This window comes from Nicotiana tabacum, chromosome 6 (genome assembly GCF_000715075.1).
Source record: "Nicotiana tabacum cultivar K326 chromosome 6, ASM71507v2, whole genome shotgun sequence".
Lineage (NCBI taxonomy): Eukaryota > Viridiplantae > Streptophyta > Magnoliopsida > Solanales > Solanaceae > Nicotiana > Nicotiana tabacum.
The window spans coordinates 18,223,517-18,249,337 of record NC_134085.1 but is presented as its reverse complement, the minus strand read 5'-3'; positions in this window follow the sequence as shown (position 1 = coordinate 18,249,337).

Genomic DNA, 25,821 nt, shown 5'->3' with positions numbered 1-25,821 from the left:
GAATATTCAGTCATCGACTAGTTAAACAAGACGCCAACGCAAATATCCAATCTCTCTTTGCTCCAAAATTCTAAGACGCACAAGAATGCTTTGTTAAAGGTGCTAAATAAAGCGTACGTACCAAGTAACATCACTAGCGGGGAAGTGGCTAATATGGCAAGACAAGTGCTGGAAAGCCATAAGATCACCTTTTATGAGGACGAGCTGCCACCTGAAGGGCTGGGGAACAACAACGCACTGCACATCACCGTTCAATGCGAAGATTATTTCATCACCAGAATCCGAATCGATAGAGGTTCCAGTCTTAACATTTGTCTGCTGGTAACACTCAAGAAGTTGGATAAAGGGCTGCATGAGATAAAGGATGGAGCAATCAATGTGAAAGCTTTCGATGGTTCTCAGAGGTCCACCATCGGTGAGATTAGTCTATGCCTGCAGATGGGACCAACCTGGTTCGAGGTCAATTTCTAGGTAATGGATGTACCAACGTCTTACAACTTGCTGCTAGGACGGTCATGGATTCATGCTGCTGGGGCAGTAGCATCAATGTTGCAACAGGAAATAAAGTTCGAATGGAATCACCAGGAAGTGATCATTCACGGAGACTATATCAACCCTATATACAGTCGCCAGATCATTCCGGCAATCGAGGGAAGAAGGAAGCTGGGTGGAGAAACTTACCACCACATTAAGCGGGTCAATGTTATCGACAAAGACAAACGGTGGGATAGCAAAATCGAGAGTATACTGAGTTGGAGTGGGTACGAACCAGGCAAAGGGCTTGGCAAGAACCTCCAAGGAATCTCTAAACCCATAAAACTCAAGAAACATGGCACTACCTTCGGTTTGGGATACAAATACACATGGGAAGAATTCAATAGTTGGTCGCCACCATGGCGCAGTCCTTACTACCCACTAGAGCAGTCGATACCGCATCTGGAGGAGACCTTCCAACAGGCCAACATTATTTATGGGTTAGACGAAGAAGAAGCACTTGCAGCAGTGAAGAACTTGTTTCTAGAGGACAGTGATATGGACTGTTGCGTTATTCTCGAGGAGGAGGGGGAGGAAGGCCCTTCCATACAGGTTGTGAGCAGAGGAACGCATCTCAAGAACTGGACCATCAGGACAACCAAAGCCCGACGAACCTCGGAGTAGCAAGGCTAAAACAAGCATTATTCGCTGTTTTATTTACTAAATGATTTTTTTTTCGTATTTTTCAATTCCCGCAATAAGATCTTCGATGTTCAAAATAGTTATTCAATTTATCAAAAGCATTTTTATTTATTTTTCTTACAAATTAATATTTATTGCTATCGTTTTCTCTCCTTGCTTTACCAATACAACATTACTATTACTTGTCTTGATGAACCAATGATCGTGACATGCAATGAGACAACGCAACAAACGGAAATGGATTCAAAGGAAGATGACATACCTGACGAGATTGTCAAAGAAGTTAAGAACTTTGAGAACAGACCTAAGTCCAACCTGGACGAGACCGAAATTATCAACCTGGGAGATGCATAAAACGTTAAGGAAACGTGAATCAGCATTCACCTATCGCCATCAGAGAAGAAAGAATACACAAAATTTCTAAAGGAGTATGATGATATATTTGCATGGTCATATGGTGACATGACTGGTCTGAGTACGTCTATTGTGGCCCATAAACTGCCAACCGATCCAATGTGTCCACCGGTGAAGCAAAAGCTCAGAAAGTTCAAGCCTGATATGAGTTTGAAAATCAAAGAAGAAGTCACCAAGCAGATCAACGCTAAGGTTCTCAGGGTAGTAGAATACCCGACATGGTTAACCAACATTGTGCAAGTGCCAAAGAAGGATGGGAAGCTCAGAGTATGTGTCGACTACCAGGATCTCAACCGGGCCAGTCCGAAAGATGACTTCCCTTTGCCAAATATCACATCCTGATTGAGAATTGCGCCAAGCACAAGCTATAGTCATTTGTAGATTGCTTTGCTGGTATCATCAGATCTGGATGAATGAAGAAGATGCTGAGAAACGGCTTTCATTACGCTGTGGGGAGTGTACTGTTACAAGATGATGTCATTTACTGATGAATGCAGGGGCCACCTACATGAGGGCCATGACTACCATTTTCCATGATATGATACACGAGGAGATAGAGGTATATGTGGATGATGTCATTATCAAATCCAAGAAGGCCACTGACCACATAGAAGATTTGAGAAAGTTCTTCAATAGACTACGGAGATACAACCTAAAACTAAACCCCGCAAAGTGCGCATTTGGGGTTCCTGCTGGGAAATTGCTTGGGTTTATTATGAGCCGCCGAGGAATAGAATTGGACCCATCAAAGGTCAAAGACATTCAAGAACTACCACCACCAAGGAATAAGAAGGATGTGATGAGTTTCTTGGGAAGGCTTAACTACATCAGCCGATTCATAGCACAGTCTACAGTTATCTGTGAGCCAATCTTTAAGATGTTAAAGAAGGACGCTGCCACCAAATGGACCGATCGCTGCCAAAAGTCCTTCGACAAAATCAAAGAGTACATGTCAACACCACCAGTCTTAGTCCCGCCCGAGCCAGGTAGACCCTTATTACTCTACCTTGCAGTGTTAGATTTAGCTTTTGGCTTCGTTTTGGGGCAGCGTGATGAAACAGGGAGGAAGGAACAAGCCATTTATTATCTTAGTAAGAAGTTCACCTCGTAAGAGACCCGGTATTCTCTATTGGAACGCACCTGTTGTGCTTTGACATTACTTCTGCACCTATACTACATATCTCATATCGAGAATGGATCCCTTGAAGTACATCTTTCAGAAGCCCATGCCCACCAGCAAGCTAGCCAAGTGGCAAATCCTGTTGAGTGAGTTCAACATTGTTTACGTAACTCAGAAAGCGGTCAAGGGATAGGCACTGGCAGATCACCTTGCTGAAAATCCCGTGGATGGAGGATACGAACCCTTGAAAATGTATTTTCCTGATGAAGAGGTATCATTCATAGGAGAAGACATTGCAGTATCCTATGACGATTGGAGAATGTTCTTCGATGGAGCAGCAAACTTCAAAGGAGTTGGCATAGGAGCAGTCCTAATATCAAAAACCGGTCAGAATTATCTGGTGTCTGCCAAACTCAGGTTCCCCTGCACCAACAATATGGCCGAGTATGAAGCCTGCATCTTAGGACTCAAAATGGCCGTTGAAATGAACATTCAAGAGCTGCTAGTGATTGGAGATTCAGACTTGCTTATACATCAGGTATGAGGAGAATAGATGACCAAGAACTCCAAGATACTCCCATATCTACATCATGTACAGGAATTGAGAAAGAGGTTCACAAAGACGGAATTCCAGCATGTTCTCAAAATCTAGAATGAGTTCGCCGATGCATTGGCTACCATATCATCTATGATATAGCACCCCGACAAGAATTTCATTGATCCCATTCCGGTGAAAATCCATAATCAGCCAGCTTACTGTGCCCATGTTGAAGAGGAAGTAGACGAAAATCCTTGGTTTCATGATATCAAGGAATGTTTAGCAAAAGGAGAGTACCCGGAGCTTGCAAATCTTACTCAGAAATGCACACTTCGAAGATTGTCCAACAACTTCTTTCACAGTAGAGGAATCCTGTATAGGAGGACTGTCGATCTAGGATTATTAAGATATGTCAATGCAAAGTAAACATCCAGGCTACTAGAGGAAATTCATGTTGGGACTTGCGGTCCACATATGAACGGTTTTGTCTTAGCAAAGAAGATACTCCGGGCTGGTTACTTTTGGATAACTATGGAAACGGACTGCATCCAGTATGTCCGAAAATGTCACCGCTGTCAGGTACATGCAGACATGATAAAGGTATCTCCAAGCGAGCTTAACACAACAAGCTCACTGTGGTCGTTCACCGCCTAGGGAATGGACGTTGTTAGACCAATCAAGCCTACTGCTTCCAACGGACACAGGTTTATCCTGGTAGCCATCGACTATTTCACCAAATGGGTCGAAGCAGCATCTTATAAAGCAGTGACTAAGAAAGTTGTGGTAGACTTTGTCTGCGACCGCAATGTTTATCGATTCAAAATTCCAGGGTCAATCATTATTGATAATGGCTCCAACCTCAACAGCGACTTGATGAAAGCTTTGTGTGAAATTTTCAAGATCAAACACAAAAATTCCACAACATACAAACCTTAGATGAATGGAGTTGTAGAAGCCGCCAACAAAATATCAAGAAGATATTGAGGAAAATGATAAAGAATCGCAGACAGTGGGAGAGAAGTTATCATTTGCTCTACTGGGTATCGCACCACAGTTTGCACATCAACCGGGGCAACCCCATATGTGCTGGTTTATGGTATAGAGGCTGTCATTCCCGCCGAGGTAGAAATTCCTTCCCTAAGGATCATACAAAAAGCTGAGCTCGACGATGCAGAGTGGGTAAAAAGTCGTTATGAGCAACTAGCCCTTATAGACGAAAAGAGAATGAATGCAGTCTGCCATGGTCAACTCTACCAGAACAGAATATTCAGAGCCTTCAACAAAAGAGTCAAGCCAAGACAGTTCACACCGGGGCAGCTGGTGTTAAGAAAACATTTCCGCATCAAGATGAAGCCAAAGCGAAGTTCTCTTCCAACTGGAGGGGTCCATACATGGTTCACCGGGTTTTGACATGAGGATCCATCATACTTGTAAAAATAGACGGAGAAGTCTGGCCAAAACCGATCAATTCAGATGCAGTCAAGCATTACTATGTGTAATCTTTATGATTTCTTTATATGATGTAAATTGAACTACGCCTGACCTGATTCCCGTTTAAGAGGGGATATGTAGGCAGTCCTATGGGTTCGGTCATAATGCAATAAAATTTCATATTCCCCTGTAATTGGAAACTTGGGCAGAATTTTGAGGAGGACCCTCAAAACTTCAAAGTAATTTCAGCTGATCGCCACACGAGCAACAGTCAGAAACGTCAACCCATCAAACTGGGGCAGAATTTTAAGGATGACCCTCAAAATTCCGTAGCAGGAGAGGTTGCAATGTCCTGAACTACGTCACAGTCGTCGGTTCATCTAAAAGTTATTTTTAATTTATGTCATACTTTTACAAAATCATGCATGTTATTATTGAAACTACTTTGTTTAGCAACGCTACCCCCAATAATACAGACGGTATCACCATATCAAAGCCGAATGAGTCAAGCAAAAGCCTGCGGGGATACGAACTAACCTTCCCCCTTACAAAACTCACAATTTTTCTTTGGATGCAGGCACTAGGATTGTGAAATTATTAGACATAATGTACTCCATGGGACAAACATTGTTCAAAATATGATTCTCAAAACCGTTGCACTTACCAACATTTGTTATCAGCACACACCAGTGATGTCCCGTATGTCACAATGTTGCCAGTAATCACAATGCCACAATCTGCTATCAGCTAAGAACACTCTACAATCATTTGTTATCTTATTTCTTGCATAAGGCTACCATTTTTCCTTCCGAGACTAAACGTTGTCTCCATATGCATTTGCATTGCATAAGGCTACTATTCTGCCTTCCAATTTGCATAAGGCTACCATTCTGCCTTTTGAGACTAAATGATGTCTCCATCTGCATTTGCATTGCATAAGGCTACTATTCTGCCTTCCAATTTGTATAAGGCTACCATTCTACCTTTCGAGACTAAACGATGTCTCCATCTACATCTGCATTGCATAAGGCTACTATTCGGCCTTCTAATCCGCATAAGGCTACCATTCTGCCTTCCGAGGTTAAGCTCTGCCTCCAATTTTCTTCGAAACTAAGCGCTATCCCAAACACTATTTATCTCGCTTCTCTTACGGGGTAAGTTCCGCCCTTTAATTCGCAAGACCGGCCTCTGTCTTGTCCGCATCATACTACTGCATCCTTCATGGGCTGAAATATCGCCAACTCATCCAAAGGCGTCATCGTTCGGAGGCACCATCTTCATAGCCCGAGAACACCATGTCATGGCCTAAGGATCTCTTTCAATCTTTTGCATATCATTATTCAAAGGTGTAAAGGTTCAAAGGCACCATCCTCATAACCCGAGAACATTATTTCATGGCATGCGAATCCTGTATCAAACAACCCATGGCCCTGGACATCATGGTCTGAGGACGTCATTCCTAACCATCCAAAGACAACGTTTATGGTTCGACGGGAATTTGTATCATGTTTAAATTTATGCACATTATACGCTTGTGTTGCTTCTATTTGCAGGTAAGACAGCGAGCAATGGCTATCCCAGCAAGAACGATCTCGCTCCAGTTCCCGCAAGCTATATCAAACCTAATCGTTCCTGTAAACCGTTCGCTCACCCAGCCCTAGATGTCGCGTCTGTTCTTCAAATGGCTTCATAGGTATACTCTGCCGATGGATTCTGAACTACATACGGCCTCATTCCTCTAAAACCAGGGATATGTAGGCAACTCAAAAACCAGGGTGCGGCCTAAAGCTTTTCAAACCATTTCGCTCGGTCAAAACTAGCCATCATACTTTTACCCGACAACTCTTTCATCCTTCCGGGTAAAGAAGAGCAGCTGTTGATACCCAATTTTTCCTCAAACTATTTTTAAATTTGCATATATACCTTCAAAATCACTTTTTATAATAATTGGCATTTTTCCATAATTTTTCATATTATTAATTTATTTCTTTTTTAATTTATTGAGTATTTTATATCCAATAATTATTCATAAATTACATTACAAGTAATTTCAAAGTATTTCTTAGCTCAATATATAATTTTTAATCCTATTAGGATTTAATTATTTCACAAATTAGCCAATTTTGCATTGTTTGGCTATAATTACAATAATTTTGCAATTATAGCCTAATTGTACACTTTATGCTAGATGTAACTACACGAACATGGCATCCAAAGCGCGAACGTGAAGAATCACAGCATCAATACATCGCGAATGCGACGCCCAAAGCACGAACGCGAAGAACAGAATTCACCGTCTTAGAGAACACCCTTCGCGAACGCGAGTCCTTGACTGCGAACGCGAAGAACAAACCGTATGCAACAAAAACCAGCAAAACTGCCAAGTCCAAAGTCCAAAAATTGATCTGTTAATCACCAGAAACACACCCGAGGCCCTCGGGACTTCAACCAAACATGCCAACCTATCCCATAACATCATTCAAACTTATTTCAACCTTTGGAATGCTCAAAACAACATTAAAACACCAAATTTGCATCGGATTCAAGCCTAAGAATTCCAAAAAAACTCCAAATTCCGCGTTCGATCAAAAAGTCTATCAAACCTTGTCCGAATGACCTGAAATTTTGCACACACATCACAAATGACACAACGGACCTACTCCAACTTCCGGAATTCCATTCCGACCCCTATATCAAAATCTCACATATCAACCGGAAAATGCCAAAATCCCTATTTTGCCAATTCAAGCCTAAACTTTCCACGGATATCCAAAATATATTCCGATCACGCTCCTAAGTCCTAAATCACCTAATGGAGCTAACCGAATCATAAAAATTCCAATCCGAGATCATATAATAACAAGTCAAAACTTGGTCAAACTTTTTAAATTTTAAGCTTCAAACTGAGAACTGTTCTTCCAAATTCAATCCAATTACCCTGAAAACCAAAACCGACGATTTACATAAGTCATAATACATCACACGGGACTAGTCATGCCCGAGAACTGGCGAGCGAAGTGCAAAAGCTCAAAACGACCGGTCGGGTCGTTATATCCTCCTCCCCACTTAAACATATGTTTGTCCTCGAAAGTGACCAGAGTTGTTCCGAAAACTATCAAATTACTGTATAACCTTACCATGCACATACCGGGGGTGATCCCATGTCACCTTATCTCATATAGGTCCGATAAGACAATGTAACTGAAATTCTACAATCCAACCTAACCCATAAACTTTAGAACCACATTTCCCCTTCTGAAATCATCTACAAGATCAGAATCTCACATCTATACTTTGAATGAGTCCGAGCAAGCTGTAACAAACCATATCTGCAACCCTAGATGCAATCACAAATATACCGCATTACTCAGGCACTTGCACCGATAACTTCAAATCACAACAGCTGCACAGAACAACCGAATACCGATAATAACCTCTTATCAATTAAAGTCTCATTCCAACACTTTCATATACTGACAATGACAAATGAAACACGTATAAAATCATAACCATTTCTCATATCATCCATCTGAGAAGCCACTCCTCCTTTGGCATGGACCATAGCAAATTTCTGAGCCGAACATCGATATTATCCTTCCAACACACTGAAACTGAATCCGTTTGTATTTATTCTAGATCCCAACGATATCATCTAATCCAATACAACTACTCTGGTGACATGACACATCAATACAATCTAAGGCCACAACTCGTGCAATCCGTACACCAATAAGCAACAATCTGAACGTACTCAAATCATGAAAACGACTCGAATAAAGAGCTATACCATAAGCTTACCAATACCACCACAACAAAATGCTGAGAACACATCACACATCGTAGAAATAGAACACACGAATCTAACCCGAAGGGTCATACCTCCATATAACTTTGCTGCAATGCACGACCCTATCCAAATGCTGGTCCACATGAAACACCTCAAGTCAATATGCTCAAAATCGACAACCACGCATAATCTGATATTTAGAACTAAGCAAATCATCATAACCACAACGAAGCAATTGACATAACATTAAACAAACCTGAAGGGGACACAACCGATACGCCATCCACCGAGCAATACCTAATACTCTTCCTGCTCGAATTCCCCCCTGAGAGACCCCAATAAAACTGTACCAATGTGCCGATAACAAACAAATCCTAATGCCTCGCAACATGAAAAGGTAACTCATAGATCTCCCAAGATCACTAATGAGCTCAATAAGAATCGAATCAACATATCCCTCCACAATACAACTCGTAGTCAACCAAATCGACTCGATGTAGAACACACATCCATATTGGCCTACCAATGAACCCCTTATCAAGGAGTTCCTGAAGTTGTTCCTTCAACTCCTTTAGCTCCGTCGATGCCATACGATACGGTGCACGTCTCCAAATCAATGCTGAAATCAACAACCCATGTCCGGGGACAAGCCCAGCAGCAGGAAACACATCCGAAAAATCCCTCACCATCGAAACTGAATCAATGGTAGAAGTCTCTGCACTGACATCCATCACAAAGGCCAAATAAGGAAGACAACTCTTCCCAACCATCCGCTGGGTCTTCAAAAATGAAACCACCCTACTAGAAACATAATCCATCGAACTTCGCCACTCAATCCGTGGCATCCCCGGCATTGCCAACGCTGCCGCCTTAGCGCAACAACCCAGAATAACATGACACGGAGACAACCCGTCCATACCCAAAATCACACCAAAATCTGGCATACTAAGCAACAAAGATCTGCTCGGGTCTCCAAACCCCCAATAATTACCATACAAGACCGATATACGCGGTCCACAACCACGACCTAACCTATTCATAAGAATCTCCCAGCCTCCAAATCTATATAACACGCAAATCACCATATCCGATGCCAACTCCATCGTCCGAATATACAACACACCTCTAATACCCAATCATATCACGGGAGGTACTCCTATAATTCCTCTGTGCCACCAAGCAAACTTGAATCTCAGCAGTCGATCCAACAAGAGAGTGTCGCAATACAAATGAAGTATCCTCAACTCAAACACTTGCCCTTTTTCTGAAAATGCATACTCTCATCAAGCCATACCAGTCAGTGATCTCATTTATCTAGTCATCTGAAATTGTCCACGCTACCCAAGAATTATGACCTTCCTTTCAAAACTGAACCGTGACCTCACACATGCAAATCTCAATCCTACACAACATACTGCACACACCATATCATACTAGGATAAACATGAGAACTTTATATCCCCGTCCGAGCCACAAGCAACCACGTACTCACCTAGTCAAGAACTTTCCATTGATCCCATCTAAAAGAAAATCACTATACATCCCATGCTCCTCATGCTTGTAGAAAATATACATCTCTAACCGTGGTAGGAACCATCAAGAAATCTCTGAATTCCATTCGCACAAAACTAAACCGCCAGGACTGAATCCTTCTAACTCAACCAAGCTACGCAGTCCACTAAAACCCAAGAGCATTACCGTGAAACACCTGTAGAAACTTATTACCTTGAAAGCACCCAAGGAACTAGTCATATCCTTACCATGCCAATCCGGCCTACTACCAAGCTATCCCACCTATCCAAGTTCCTTCTGATTCACCTTCAACTTGATATTTCTTCTTGCTATAACACCACGATTCCTCAGCCTAGACTCACCACACGAGACCCAAGTATAAAACCACTTCGTCTAAGGCTCATAAGTCGCCGGATACTCTCTTAAATATTCCCAAAAACACCACATTAAAAATACCTACCCCGAAGAGACTTCCTGCGAATCCAAAGCCATTACCTTCACCTTCTTGATACTTCTATATAGAATCCCCTAATGATATAGAAATACCACAAGCCTTGACACCCTCCAATGCAAACCTCAAGTTCTAGCCAATTATACAACTTGAAAATCTCCAATTATTACATGTAAAATCTTGAATCCATTAGAACCATTCTCGAGAGTCATCCACTCTACTCAAACCGCAATTAGACCGATCAAACGGACCAGATGACCTGTGCTCCATTAGCACTCCGACACCGCAAAATGTAACCTCACTTACAACCAAGCAACTTCATGCTCTATGTATCGTACATCCTTTACCAATAACAACTCAAGTCATTCCATGATTCTCATACATCCATAAAGCATAACATAACCTTTATTAAAATTTCTTTTACTCAAGTCATCCTCGGTCTCAACCTCCATAAGTCATAACTGACTCACCCGTACGCCTCCGACTAGTACCAACATAGCACATAACCGTACAATCAACTATTCAATAGCAGACTCCTCCACTTGGCTCAAAGTCATAGATCAAAACACACAATAACTCATAACGCATATACTCTATTACTGCCATAATACCATAGTGAGATTAAACTTTATCCTGTATAAGCTCGTGAAATACAGACCATCTAGCACTTTAAATCTTCTGCAAATCTCGCATTCACCCTTATAACAGTCAAGCCCATTCTCTTAGACGACCCAAATTCAAATTGCGACACATATATTTCCCTAGTAAAAAAGATCTTCCAATAAACGACATAAGGATCACGCAAACTTTAGAACAATCCGCAAGAGATAGCTCACCTGTCTCGCCTCAATTAACATCTCCTTATACCAATCTATTGCCATAGACATTACACAGTTACTTAATCTTCCTGAGTCTGAACCCATATCACAACATGAAATCCACTTCACTTCCCAACTAGGCAACATGAAAAGGTCCTTCAACATGTCCACAACTCGGGCTAAACATCAAAATCACGATGGAAACCAAGCACCAGATAGTTCTTACTACCCCCAAACAGACCCTTTTTGTCTCATTCAAATCATATGCACACATCTCGCAGTCATATCATACTCATCACGTAGCTATCCAGTCATCACTCCCACCAATAGGAACACTATCGGACATAAAAATCCAAAAGCATGTGCTCACATAATCAACGCCTCAGTGCTCAAGCTATAGGCAAAACCTGACCTCAAGTCCTCCAGACTGGCCCAACATCAACACACAGAGATCACATCTCGCCCCTCGATCAGGGAATCACAAGCCATCATTGCACATCCGATACTGAGCACTCGTGCGTTCATACGAACGCGTGGAAGCAATTCGAAGAGTTACATTTCAAGATGAATCAAGGACGCACGATAAGAATTCAAGAATGTGAAGTTTTTCCTAAAGATTCTACAGCCCCCGAGGATAAGTACAGACGTCTCCGTACCGATCCGCAAGACTCTACTAAACCTATTCATGACTCATGAGACCTATGTAACCTAGGCTCTGATACCAACTTGTCACGACCCTAAAACCGACCTGGTCGTGATGGCGCCTATCGTGAAACTAGGCCAGCCGACACAACTCCTGAGTTAACCATTTAATCAATAATAATTTGTTTTTAAGATTTTAATTAATCAAATATCTCAAAATGTAAGTCTAAATGAACAATGCGGAAATAATACACAAGCCCGATATCGGGGTGTCACAAGTCACGTGCATCTACTAAATTCTGAGTACAACAAGAGTCTAAGAATGTACTAAATACAGTCTAAGGAAGACAAGAGGGAGAAAAACAGTGTTGCGAACGTCGGGCAGCTACCTTGCTAACTTCAATGACTCTGCCACTAAGCAATCAACACCCGCTACAGGGTCTAGAACTACCAGAGTCTGCACACAGAGTGTAGGAAGTAATGTGAGTATGCCAACTCAGTGAGTTATAAAAGTAAAAGCAGCTGAGAGATAAGAAAACTCATAAAACACAAAAATGCTACAAAGAGACTTAAAACAGAAAACAACTTAGTTCAATATAAGCTTCTTTAAAATACCTTTTAACAGTTAAACGAGTGCATGAAAAATAATGAGAAAAGGTAAACACATAAAATCAGCCCCTCGGGCAAAAATACCAACAGAACCAGCCCCTCGGGCTATCTCACAATCACTCGTATCAGCCCATTGGGCAGTAACATGGAGCAACCTCAGCCCCTTGGGCGAAATCACATCACACACTGGGTACCCGCGCTCACTAGGGGTGTACAGACTCCGGGAGGGGCGCCTTACGGCTCAAGAGGAATATCAAGTCATCTCGTGGCATAATCAAAAGGCTCTTGGCCTCATATCAAGCCACCTCGTGGCGTACAACTCAGACCCTCGGTCTCATAATCATAATCAGTGCAACATTGTTGCAGCATGCATCCCGATCCCACAATAATCCTCAAAACACAAACCCTAGGCCCTACTCAGTCAGAAATCTCTAAAAGCCACTCGGGTACAGTAAAATATGATGCTCAACCCAAAATATCATTTAAAGTGTTAAAACAGAGTAAACAGGGCTAAGTTATGAAAATAGTAGAATATAGCATGACTGAGTACGGATATAAAATCAAAACAGTGACAAAAGAGCAGTAAAAATCCCCTAAGGGTCTAAAACAGTTAGCACGAGGCCCAAATGTGGCATTCAACCCAAAACATGATGATAGCAAATAATTTTCAATCAAATACGTTGTTAAACAGTCATACGGGATGGACTAAATCACAATCCCCAACGGTGCACGACCCCACGATCGTCATCTAGCAAGTGCGTCACCTCGAAATAGCACAACGATGTGAAATCCGGGGTTTCATACCCTCAGGACAACATTGACAATCATTACTCACCTCAATCCGGTCCAAACTCTAGCCTGCGATGCCTTTGCCTCTCGACTCGGCCTCCGAATGCTCCAAATCTAGCTAAAAGCAGATTCATACCATCAAAATATGCTAAGGGAACAAAGCCCATTCGAAAATATTCAATTTACACCAAAAAATCCCGAAATTGGCCAAACCCGGCCCCCCGGCCAACATCTCGGAATTTGATAAAAATCACATCAATAGAATCCTTATCCTCTCACAAGTCCATACATACCAATAACATCAAAATCGAACCTCAAATGGCCCCTCAAATCCCCAATTCAACTCTCCAATTTTTCTTCCAATTTTCATTCCAAATTCCCAAATTAAATGATAAAATTAAGACAAAATCATGGTATTTTACAAATTTTGGGTGAAAAACACTTACCCCAATCAATCCATTTAAAATTCCCCTCCAAAATCATCTTCTCCCGAGCTCCATAGCTCCAAAAATGCAAATATGGCCGAAAACCTCGAAATAGAGTACTTTATAAAGCTGCCCAGGCTTCCTCTTTCGCGAACGCGGGAGGACCGTCACATCCGCGATGAATAAAAATATCGGCTCCCAAAAATTCTCTACGCGTTCGCGGCACAAGCCTCGCGAACACGATACCTACTGGAGACGTAACTACGCAAATGCGACATCCAAAGCGCGAATGCAAAGAATCACAGCATCAATACATCGCGAATGTGACGCCCAAAGCACGAACGTGAAGAACATAATTCATTGTCTCAAAGAACACCCTTCGCGAACGCGAGTCCTTGACCGAGAACGTGAAGAACAAACCGTCTATAACAAAAACCAGCAAAATTGCCAAGTCCAAAGTCCAAAAATTGATCCGTTAACCACCCGAAACACACCTGAGGCCCTCGGGACTTCAACCAAACATTCCAACATATCCCATAACATCATTCAAACTTGTTCCAACCTTCAGAACACTCAGAACAACATTAAAACACTAAATTTGCATCGGATTCAAGCCTAAGAATTCCAAAAAAATTCCAAATTCCGCTTTCGATCAAAACGCCAATCAAACCTTGTCCGAATGACTTGAAATTTAGCACACACGTCACAAATGACACAATGGACCTACTCCAACTTCTAGAATTCCATTCTGACCTCTATATCAAAATCTCACCTATCAACCGGAAAACGCCAAATCCCAATTTCGCCAATTCTAGCCTAAACCTTCCACGGATCTCCAAAATATATTCCGATCATGCTCCTAAGTCCCAAATCACCTAATGGAGCTAACCAAATCATAATAATTCCAATCCGAGATCATATACTAACAAGTCAAAACTTGGTCAAACCTTTCAAATTTTAAGCTTCAAACTGAGAATTGTTCTTCCAAATTCATTCTGATTGCCCTAAAAACCAAAACCGACGATTTACATAAGTCATAATACATCACACGAGATTAGTCATGTTTGAGAACTGGTGAGTGAAGTACATAAGCTCAAAACGACTGGTCGGGTCATTACAAAAGATGAAACACAAAGAAAAGAATATACAAGATTCTAAACCGAAGCAAAAAAGGATCTTTTTTAGTAGGTATGGTAAAAAAACATTGAAAACATATAGGTGAGTCTATATATATATATATATATATATATATATATATATATATGGGGGAGAGGAGGGGGGTTGTATCAAGAGATACATATTTGATACACAAAAGATAAATAGAGATACATAGTGAGATACACATATCATGTTTGCCCATGTTCATCTTATGGACTTTGAATTTTGCTCAAATTTCAATTCAAACCAACTAAAATCTACACTAAATCGTCCAAAAATTGAGATTTACACTCCTTAAGTTGTACTCAATCTATTCCAATAATACCAGTCGAAATAAATTCTAATTTCGAAAATTCAAAATTTTGAATTCAAGATTAAACAAGCTTTAATGGTTGTCCATGTCATTTTTAGTTTTATCCTTCTACCCAATCCAACAAATTAACATTTAATAGTTATTTTTAAATCGAATTAAGGTGCTCGATTCTTTAAAACTCACTTTTGCTCACTGTATGCTTTAAAAACTGACATTAATTGAAAATTATTTGGATTAAAATGACATTTGGTCCTTTTCTAGTAAATATTTTATTTTTGCGATAGTTTTGGTTAAAATTGTTTATGGAGTGATAGTTTGAGTTGTTTTCCCTTTTTACTTAGCTATACTAGTTTTGAAACTTATTTATTCTCACCGTTGAGGTTTTAACTCAATTATAAGTTGATATATGATTTATTATTTCCATACAAATTATTATTAATTGAGTATCCTTTAATTGCAGCCATTTAATTTGGTAATCGAATCCCATACATACAATAATCTCCCTCCCCTCGTCGTCGTCGTCTCTCTGTCACGACCCAAAATCCACTAGTCGTGATGGCACCTAACTCAACCTGCTAGGTAAGCCACCTAAAAACTTTCCAATTTCCAATATTGTTAATTAAACAATTAAACAAATAAATTATCTGGTTCTATTACATTTTCCAAGGATTGGTAGTACAAATCACGAGCTTCTAAGAATAGAGTTTACAAAGCTGATATAAAGAAAGTACATCATCTGTTTGACAAATACATAATTAGAGTTTAAAATTCTAAGGCTACCATGAACAAGAGGCAGCTATAGCAGGGACGCGGGTATATCTTCCAATTCAGCTCCCATCGAACACAGCAACATCGACATCCAAAATCTGCATGCAATATGCAGGAAGTGCGGTATGAGTACAACCGACCCCATGCACTCAATAAGTAACAAACCTAAACTTAGGTTGAAAGCAGTGACGAGCTGGAACATAGGTCGGGTCCAACACCAATATCTAATAACAGTTCATAACAATGTAAAGCATAAAAATAAGAAAGTAACTCTAAGATAAAGTGTTCAGCTTTTTCACAATTTTTCCAAAATAGTTCCGCCTTTCAAGAATATCAATAAAAACCCGATTCTTTACCGAAAACATAGTGAAATATGATATAGTTTGAAAAACAAAACTGTATTTCTTCTCCAAAAATCTTTTTCACAATAAATAAGATGTTTCATTTCTCTTTCCAGATAGCAAGTGTAAAATACCTCTATATGACCACATATCCATGTGTGTAAAATGTCATGAATGACGTGATACCGTACATCATGAGAAAAATACGTCTCTATGCATGTATGTCATATATGCATGCTAGTGCCATGTATCTCAGAGATAAATCATGTACTCACACTCTTAGAGTACTCAACCTCACATCATCTCACTCAACCACTCGGTACTGTATATGGCCCATACGGCCCAGAGAAATCCATCCCGGAACATACACAACGATGACTATAAGTCACCCAGTACCGAGGATAAAGGGTAATCCAACCCTATGGAGAAATCCATCTTCAGGTATCAAGTACTTAGGACAAATCCATGCCAAGGGAACTCCCTCAATAATATATATATATATATATATATATATATATATATATATATATATATATATATATATATATATATATATATATATATATATATTCTCAACTACTCGGTACTGTATATGGCTCATGCGGCCCAGGGAAATCCATCCGGAAACATACTTATCAATGACTATACGCCACTCGGTACAGAGGAAAACGGGAAATCCATCCTTGTGGAGAAATCCATCTTCATATATCAATACTTCAGACAAATCCATGTCCAGGGAAATTCATCCCTCAATAATATCATTCGCGCTCACTAGGGGTGTGTTACAGACTCTGGAGGGGCTCCTACAACCAAAGAGCTATCATATCATCAATATAACCACTACGGCATGCAGCCCGATCCCATAACTGTCACTCATAATCAGGCTCTCGGCCTCATTCAGCCATCACTATTCAGTCTCACCCACGGGCTCACAATGTCATAAAAACTGACCCAGAACAATAATATAATGTATCAATAAGTAACAACTGAGATTGAGATAAGATATGAATGTATGAATGCGACTGAGTACAAAATATCAATGAAATCAATGAGATGACAGCAAGAAACGACCACTGTGGGTCCCAACAATATCAGCATAAAGCCTAAACAGGATATCTAGCATAATGTACAACTTAATTTACTAATCACATGGTGAAATAACAGATATCAACAAAGTAGGACCACTACACAGTGTCTTGGAAACAACAGAGTCACCATTCACAGGGTGCACGCCCACACGCCCGTCACCTAGCATGGGTGTCACCTCAACATCAATCACATAACACATAATTCGGGGGTTATACCCTAAGAACTAAGTTTAAAAGAGTTACTTATCTGAAACAAGCCAATTCTGACACCGATCAAGCCCAATGATACTCCAAGGATGCCATCATATGCGTAGCGACCTCTGAACGGCTCAAAACAAGCCAAAAGCAACTCAAATACATCAGATAAAGCCCAAGAAAGCAATTATAATTGATAAAGATCGAATTCTAAATCAAATCCCAAATCCGGCCAAAAATAACACCCAGGCCCACGCCTCGAAACTCAACAAAACTCACAAAATCCAATAACCCATTCAATTACGAATCCAACCATGCTAGTTTCACTCAACTCAATTCTGATCCAATTCGATGTTCAAAACTCAAAAATTTAGATTATGAAACTTTAGGCCAAAACCCCCAATTTCCTCTTTCAGTTCACCAACCAATTGCCAAAATGAAGATAGATTCATGAATTATAATCAAAACTGAGTAGAGAACACTTACCTTAATCCTTGTGATGAAATTTGCTCCAAAATCGCCTCAATCCGAGTCCCACATCTCAAAATATGAAGAAAGAACAAAACCCTCAATTTTTATAACTCTGCCCAACACTTTCCGCATTTGCGGTCAAATTGTCGCATTTTCGACCACGACATCTGCGGTAAAACTCCGCTTTTGTGAAAATAAGCATGCCAGAAATTTGTCGCATCTACAGATGCCAAATCATGCTTCTGCAAAGCCTTTCGCACCGCGACAACCCATCCCGCATCTACGCGAACGAAGGTGCGCTTTACAATCCGCTTATGCAGCCATCGCACCTGCGCAAACCAGCCGCAAGTGCGGTCACACCAGAACCAGCAACCACCAGCCTTGGCCAAAATCTCCAAAATGCTCTGAACCTCGCCCGAAACTCACTCGAGCCCCTCGGGACCTCGTCCGAAAATACCAACAAGTCATATAACATAACATGAACCTACTCGAGGCCTCAAAACACACATAACAACATCAAAACGATGAATCACACCTCAAATCAAAATCATTGAACTTGAAACTTCAACTTCCACAACCAAGGTCGAAACCTATCAAATCACGCCCAATTGACCTCAAATTGTGCACATAAGTCACATTTGACATTACGAACCTGCTCTAACTTCCGGAATTAAAATCCGACCCCGACATCAAAAAGTTCAATCCCGGTCAAACTTTCCAAAATTCCAACCTTCGCCATTTCAAGCCAAATTCCACTACGGACCTCCAAATCACGATACGGACGTGCTCCTAAATTCAAAATCACCCAAAGGAGCTAACGGAATCATCAGAAATCCAATCCGAGGTCAAATACTAAAAAGTCAAAACTTGGTCAAACCTTTCAAATTTAAAGCTTCCAACTGAGAACTATACTCCCAAATCAATTTCTGATAACCTGAAAATCAAAACCGACGATTCACATAAGTTGTAATGCATCATACGGAGCTACTCATGCCCTCACACAACCAAGCAAAGTGCAAATGCTCAAGACAACTGGTCGGGTCGTTACATCCTCCCCACTTAAACATACGTTCGTCCTCGAACGTGCCTAGAGTTATTCCAAAAGCCATCAAATCCTTGTATAGCCTTACCATGCACATACCCGGGGGTTATCCCACGTCACCCTATCTCCCATAGGTCTGAAAACACAATATAATGGAAAATTTCATAATTCATCTTGGCCCATAAACATTAGAGCCAAATTTCAAACATCCTGAATTTCCATAAGATCAGAATCTCGCATCTACACACTGTATAAGTCTGAACAAGCTGTGTCAAGCCATATTTACAACTCAATATGTAATTACATGATATACCCCAAAACTCAATACTCATAGTGATAATTTCTAATCACAACAGTTGTTCAAATCTGCCTAATTCTAGTAATAAACCTCTTATCACACAAAGCATCATTCTAAAACCTTCCTACACTGCCAATGATGAAAGAAACACGCAGAAACTCATAACCACTCATCAGATCAACCAATCATGGAGCTCCCTCTCCTTCGACAAGAACTATAGCCAATTTCTAAGCTGACTTCCTATGTTATCCTTCCAACACGCTGAAATCAAATCTGATAGTATTCATTCTAGGTCCAATGACCTCATCCCATCCAACACGACCACTTTAGGGACATGACACATCAATACAATATAAAGCCACAACCTGTGCAACTCGTGCAACAATAAGAAACAATCCAGATGTACTCAAATCATAGAAAATGACTCAAATGAGAGAGTTGTACCGCCAGCTCACAAGTACCACCACAACATAATGTTATGAACCCATCACACACCGTAGAACCAGAACATACGAACCTAACACAAAGGATCATATCCCAACATAACTTTGCTTCAATTTATGACCCCATCCAAATAACTGGTCCACATGAAATATCTCAAGTCACAATGCTCAAAATCAACAACCACGTGCAGTTTGATGTCTAGTACCAAAATTGAATCACCATAACCATGGAGAAGTAAATGACGCAATGCCACTCCAGCTCAAAAGAACATAACCAATGCGCAATCAATCATGCAACACCCAAATGCCCCTCTCACTCAAATTCTGCTATAAAGCCCATATAGAACTATATCCTTTGTGCATATAATCAACGAATCACAATCCCGCGTAACATACAAGAGTAACTCACAAATAAATCTCGGAACATGAATGAGCTTAACAATAACCGAATGGCACCTCCCTCAACGATAGCAGTTCAGAGCCAACCAATCTGGCTCAGTATAGAATACATATCCAAATTTGGCCTACTAATGGACCCTCCCCCCCAAATCAGCTCTAGTCACCCACATATAGACGAATAAACCTCCAAAATCAACAAGGACTGAATCATAACACATACCATCATCTAGCTAGCTTTGCCCACATCTTCACTGTCCACAACCATGAAATAACCTATTTATGAGAACTCTCAGTCTACAAATTCATAGAGTATACAAATCACCACCTCCGATCTCAACTCCACCTCCTGAACGTTTAATACATCTCATACACGCGATCATCCTGCACGGAATACTTATATAATTCTTCTATGCCACAAAGCAAAACTTTATTATTAACAGTCGATCAACTAGATGATTACCACAATACCAATGAAGTATCCATAGATCAAAACACAGTGCCCCTTCTGAAACCTACACTCTCATCTAGCCATGTCTAATAGTCATATCATTTATCTAGTCTTCTGAAACTGTCTCTGCTGCCTAAGAATTTTATGACCTTCTCTTCACAACTAAACTGACCCCGCTCGTGCAAACCTCGAATCCCACACAACACGCCGCACATACCATGCCATCATACGAAAAATACGCGAACTTCATTTCATAATCCACTCCGAGTCACAAGAAACCATTATCCAAGAACCTTCTATTTGATCCCATCTAGGAGAAAATCATAATACCACCATGCCCCGAACATCAATAGAAAATATATGCCTCGAATCGTGGTAGAAACCCCTTGAGAACTCTTCAAAGCCCATTTGCACATAATCAAGCCGACAGAACTGAACCTCTCTAACCCAACAAATCCACACAGGTCGTCAAAACCCAACATATGTATAAACTCACTACATCATAAGAATCGAAAGAGCCAATCGCATCAGTCACCAAGCTGATCCAAGCCGTTGCCAAATTGTCCTAATTCTTCGAGTTCCTTCTGAATTACCTTTAAATCGATACTTCTCTTATCCATAATACTACAATCCTCAACCAAAACTCACCACACAAGACCCTAGCATAAAAGCACACCGCCCTAAGGCTCATAAGTCCCTGAGTTCCCTCTTAAGCACCCCAAAAATGCCACAACCAAAATGCTTACTCTGAAGAGACTTCTTGTGAATCTAAAGTCATTACCTTGACCTTTTTGATAATGATATGTAGAATCCACAGTGATATAGAATGGTACAAGACTTGACGCCATCCCATGTAAATCACAGATTCCAGCCCTATACAAATCTTGAAGATTTTCAATTGCTATATATAAATCTTGAATCTATTAGAACCTACTCGAGAATCATCCACTCTGCTCAAATCTCAATTCAACCAACCAAACGGACCGAACGACTTGTGCCCCATTAGCACCCAATACCCAAGGAAGTAACCCCACCTTAATGCAATAAGAATCATACTCATAAATCCTAATATAGTCGTATACAGAAATCCCCTTACTCAAGTCATCCTCGACTTCCACCTCTACAGGTCATAATTGATTCACCAATATACCTCAAACTGAAATCTATACAACACATAACTGTGCAATCAACTCGTCGATAACAGACTCCCCCACTTGGCTCAAAGCCAAGGAATAAAGCATCTAATAACTTACAATACTCATACTCTATTGATGTCCAAATTCCCGCACTGAAATTTGACTAAATCCTTCACAAGCTCATGTAACACAAACCATCTAATATCCCGAATCATCTACAAATCTCGCATTCACCCTTGCAATAGTCAAGCCCACTCTCATAAGTGATCCAAACTCAAATTGCACCACATATATTTTATTGGTAAAAGAGAACTCGCTACGTAGCAATATAAGGATCACACAAACCTCAAGACACCCTGGAGGGTATAAACCACCTGATTCGCCTCAAACTAACATCTCTATTACATAATCACTTAATTTTCCTGAGTCTGAACTTATATCACGACATCAAAATCTACTTACTCCTTGATTAAACAACATGAAGAGGATCCTTCAATACACCCATAACTCGAAACTATACATCAAATCAAGATAGAAATCAAACACCCAATAGTCCTTTTTACATCTCACGCAAACTCTTCTCGCCACATTCAAACTATATGAACACATCTCGCGGTCACATCATACTCACAACGTAGCCATCCAGCCACAAATTCCACTATTAGGGACATTAACGGACATATAAATCCAAAAGCACGTGCTCACACAATCGACACCTCGGTGCTCAAACTATAGTCAAAACCCAACCTCAAGTCCTCCAAACTGGCCCTCATAATTTCTATCTTAATTTTTTTTACCATAACGCGTTTGTATCATTTTAAAGAGTGGAGATGATACTTTATGATTAGAGAGTGAAATCGATTGAAATTAAGATAAAATCGTTAGAGAAACAATCTCAGCCATAACCAATTTATGAGTTCAACTTGTTATCTTAATTTTGCATTACTAGTAACTTTTGAGTCTTTTGAATGTATATACAAATAAAAATTATATTGTTGTGGCTTCTCTTATCTGTATACTTTTGATTTTTACAAAATTTCATGAGTTAACGATAAAGTATTGTTATTGCCAAATTTTGGTCTTTATTTAGAGAAATATATATTTGTAGCTGACAAATCGCTCGATACCTGCCCGATAATTGCTAACCTGATATGAATTGCCCGACATCTTATTAGTTGTTTAGTGGATTAGTACATTTAAAAGTCATTAACCGATAAGCCAAACCGTTAAGCTTAAATATCTACCCGATTTGCCTAATAAGTAGCCCTACATTAACTAGCTTTTGCAGAAAGAGCATGAAAAACAAAGCACATACTCCTTCCATTTCAAAAAGTGTGAAATTATATTTTTTAGCTTGTTTAAAAAAGAATGACCCCTTTCTGAATTTGAAAAGGAAAAAGTCCAGATTTGTCCCTCTATTTTAGAAAATTATCCACGTTTGTCCATAGTTCTTCTATCGGTTCAAATTTGTCCTTACCATTAAAAATAATTCACCCAAACCCTAACAGAGTTCCAATGTGACATCGGGAAACTTCTCTTTGCCTGCCAACTAGCCAGAATTTCAACCCAAATGAAAAAGACTCGTTCCAATTATCTGAATATAAATGTACATAACACATAAGATTGCACAAATCATCTTTCATAAAGTTGTTGATATATGTAATGATCCAACCGGTTGTTTTGAGCTTTAAGGTTACATTTAGTGGTTTGAGATCTTAAGTAGCTTTATATTATTTATTATGACTTGTGTGCATAGTTGGATTTGATTTTCGGATGGTTCGGAATTAATTCGGATGAGTGATTCTCACTTTAGAAGCTTAAGTTGAAAATGTTTAACGGGGTTTGAATTTTGTGAAAACGACCTCAGAACGGTATTTTGAGGTATCCAATAGTTTCGTATCATGATGTTAGACATGGGCGTATGCCTATAATCGAATGTGGAGGTCCGTAAGTTGATTTGTGTTATTTTGCCGAAAGTTGACAATTTCAAGGCTTTGAATTTTCATAAGTTTGACTGTAGCGTGACTTCGTAGCTATCATGTTTGGATTTTTATTTTGGGACTTGAAATAATTCCGTTTTGTCATTTGTAACTTATCAGCAAAGTTTGGCGTCATTCCGAGTTGATTTGATAGGAATCAGACGCACAATTGTGTTTTTAGAAGATTTTGAGTTTCATATCGAATCCTTGTGTTTTGAGGTCTGATTTGTGGTTTTGGACATTATTTTAGCAATTTATCGCATGAGCGAGTTTGCTTTATGTTTTTAGACTTGTGTTGAAGTTTGGTTTGGAGCCCCCTAGGGCCCGGGTGAGTTCTGAAGTGTTGCGGAGTATTTTGATAGAGTTCAGCACTGCTAGTTTCGTGCAGAAGCTTCAGGTCTTGCAATTGCGATACATGTGTCGCAATTGTGATATAAGTTGGATTATTCTAGGTTCACATTTGCGAAACCTTGGTTCGCAATTGAGATGGAGGGGGCCTAGTCATGCTGCTCGCATTTGCGATCATAAGGGTCGCAATTGCGAAGTGTCTGATCACGCCCAACTATGCCTTATAAAAAGGTTCAAGCGGTCGTTGCAAATATATTTTGGTTAGTAAGTCCGAAGTCGAACCCCACAGGGAATTAACTTATTAAACACATATAATAGACTCACACAAATTCAGGTAATCAATCTTTAAAAATATTCAAGTGACAAATTGGATGTTTACTAACTAAATATTACGTAATGAAAATGTAAGAAATAATAACTAACTACGAACGGGTTGTAGACAAGAGTTGGAATGATCTAAGGTTATGATTTTCCCTATTGTCTAAATCTTTTCTTCTACGTTTTCTACAAATTTGCCTAAGTCTTCTCTACTGATCATGAGCGCTCTGACTGTCGTAACTCTCTCCTGAGTAATTACCACAATATACTGGATATATTCTCCCGAATTATGCTAGTTGGTCTTAAGTACAACTCACTCAGATCACACCAAGGTTTCGTTATCCCTAATCCCACATTTAAACCCTTTATATTGATCCATCATATACGTTAGGAGTGATCTACCTAAATATTCACTCTCTCCCAAGTAATACATACTAAATAAGCACAGTTAATTGAGGTCCCTTCAATCAACAACAATAATAATATAGTTGAACAAATAGAGAGAATATTACGGCAATTCTATATTAACGTAACAGAAAAATCATCCTCCAATAGGTTCCATCAAATCCCTAGATTAGGAGTTTAGCTATGCATAATTGTTTCACAATCACAACACAAGAATTCATCATCAATGATAAAAAAGGGAATAAGAAAGATAAAAGCTCGTTTCCGAATCTTCCATCTTGCTCCTTGCCTGTTCTTGCCTCAAAACTTCTTCTGAAAACTAGGATACCCTCTTTTTGGGCGAGCTAGGCTTCATATAGGTCAAGGAAAGTCACCTCTGGAATTATAATTTTAGCCCTGAAATAATTTTTCTCAGAGGGACGTGCGCGGCCGCGCACCTGGGCAGGTGACCGCGCATTTGGCCGCACACTTTGTCCAATTTCTTCCTGACCTGTGCGGCCCAGTGCGCGGTTAGTGTGCGGCCGTGCATCTGGGCCATTTTCTACACTCTTCTTCGTTCTTCTTCTTAAGTGTGCTAACCTCCTTCGATCCTCTAACGAACTCCCAATTTACTCCATAAGCTTTTACTTGGCCTTCAATGCTTCATATTAGCTCAAAACGCTCCTTAACCTCATTGTAGCACGAAATTGCTCCTGCAAAGCATAAAACACTCAATCGGAGAAATTAACTACCATTTAACACTCAAATATCAGTAAAGTGCAGCCAATTTAGAGTGCAAATAGTGGCTAAAATACATAGTTATAGCCTACTATCAATACCCCACACTTAAACCATTGTTCGTCCTCGAGCAATCAAACCACACTTTACATCAACATCACCTCACTAAGCGGATTTCCTAACTCATCAAACCAAGAGTATTTCAAATAGACTAAGTACAGTAGTGTAACAAGTTCACCTCA